The sequence below is a fragment of the Myxine glutinosa genome, chromosome 2 (assembly GCF_964187855.1).
Source record: "Myxine glutinosa chromosome 2, kmMyxGlut1.1, whole genome shotgun sequence".
Classification (NCBI taxonomy): domain Eukaryota; kingdom Metazoa; phylum Chordata; class Myxini; order Myxiniformes; family Myxinidae; genus Myxine; species Myxine glutinosa.
In genome coordinates, this window is record NC_136262.1 from 61,894,418 (window position 1) to 61,897,052 (window position 2,635).

Below are 2,635 nucleotides of genomic sequence, written 5' to 3' on the forward strand. Positions count from 1 at the left end.
CACCATCAAATTACCATCATGAAATTACCATCATCAAAATACCATCATCAAATTACCACCATCAAATTACCACCATCAAAATACCATCAAAATACAACCATCAAATTACCACCATCAAAATACCACCATCAAAATACCACCATCAAAATACCACCATCGAAATACCACCATCAAAATACCCCCATCAAAATACCACCATCAAAATACCACCATCAAAATACCACCATCAAATTACCACCATCAAAATACCACCATCAAATTACCACCATCAAATTACCATCATGAAATTACCATCATCAAAATACCATCATCAAATTACCACCATCAAATTACCACCATCAAAATACCATCAAAATACAACCATCAAATTACCACCATGAAAATACCACCATCAAATTACCACCATCAAAATACCACCATCAAATTACCACCATCAAAATACCACCATCAAATTACCACCATCAAATTACCACCATCAAAATACCACCATCAAATTACCACCATCAAAATACCACCATCAAATTACCACCATCAAATTACCATCATGAAATTACCATCATCAAAATACCATCATCAAAATACCACCATCAAATTACCACCATCAAAATACCACCATCAAATTACCACCATCAAATTACCACCATCAAATTACCATCATGAAATTATCATAATCAAAATACCACCATCAAAATACCACCATCAAAATACCATGAAAATACCACCATCAAATTACCACCATCAAAATACCACCATCAAATTACCACCATCAAATTACCATCATGAAATTACCATCATCAAAATACCATCATCAAATTACCACCATCAAAATACCATCAAAATACAACCATCAAATTACCACCATCAAAATACCACCATCAAAATACCACCATCAAAATACCACCATCAAAATACCCCCATCAAAATACCACCGTCAAAATACCACCATCATAATACCACCATCAAAATACCACCATCAAATTACCACCATCAAAATACCACCATCAAATTACCACCATCAAATTACCATCATGAAATTACCATCATCAAAATACCATCATCAAATTACCACCATCAAAATACCATCAAAATACAACCATCAAAATACCACCATCAAAATACCACCATCAAAATACCACCATCAAAATACCACCATCAAAATACCACCATCAAAATACCACCATCAAAATACCACCATCAAAATACCACCATCGAAATACCACCATCAAAATACCACCATCAAAATACCACCATCAAAATACCACCATCAAATTACCACCATCAAAATACCACCATCAAAATACCCCCATCAAAATACCACCATCAAAATACCACCATCAAAATACCACCATCAAAATACCACCATCAAAATACCACCATCAAATTACCACCATCAAAATACCACCATCAAAATACCCCCATCAAAATACCACCATCAAAATACCACCATCAAAATACCACCATCAAAATACCACCATCAAAATACCACCATCAAATTACCACCATCAAAATGATGGCACGCTGCTCTTACTATGACGTAAATCTACTCGTTAAAAACGTATTTTTGTGACCTTCGGCTCCACTTTATGATTACAAGATATGATTCTCACGTTGATTAAGGGTCCCATGATATAGTGTTTCCATGTATCTGCTGGTCAAACGACTGATGAAGGGTCTTGCGTTCCATTAGAGGTGTGCGCCCCTAGTTCGCTGTGAACATGTGATGTAGGTGTATATTATGGACCATAGAAATCCGCATGTCTCTGCCTTAATACTGTCTCTGTCACATTTCCAGCAATGATGCAACCAACAGCTACAGGCTGCATAGAAAAGAATAATTATAATTATAACCCCCTCCCCTCACACGCTTCTCCGTACTCTTAGTCTTAGGTTTTCCCAAAGTCCTTTCTCTATTCCTCCTTCCCACCTCCATGCTTACGTTTTGTCAATGAACCTCTCCTCCTGGCTGGCTCCACCATATTGCACACATAATTTGCATATGAACCTTAATTCCCTGCACAACCACATGGGCTATATTGTCTACAAAAGGTAGGCTCATGTAAGAGCAAGAAGGAAACGTACTGTCGGTGGAGCAATGGAAGGGAATGAGGAGAGTGTAAGGGAGGAAACCGACCTGCAGCAAGCAGGTGCGTCAAGAGCCATCACGGGAGTGCACTGTGATTGGCTCCTGGCAAGATTATCGTATGGGCTTATTAAAAGCTGATATTTTAGATCTGATTCCATATTTCTGCGATCAGAATTCATGGCCGAAGTAATTATGTCGAAATCTCGAGTGAAATTGGAACAAAATTAGGAAAAAGCGATTTTTAAATTAAATAATACGGTATGTGAGCCGTGAGGTAAAATGGCTCCAAAGTTCGTTTTTTTCACTTTTTTAAAGGTAATTATTGCACGTCGGATTTTATTTTACACCGTCCAGGGATGTCGGTCGCGATCTTTTTGGATTCAGATTCCACTGTAATTATACATTTTCAACGTATCCAAGTAAATCCAAGTATAGTAATTGATATGGTCAAAGTTTTTTTTGGTTAAATATTTTGAACGTTGTTTTGTTAAACACATTTAATTACTGGAACATGGATGGGTACACTGAGATAACGATATAATTTAATCGAGT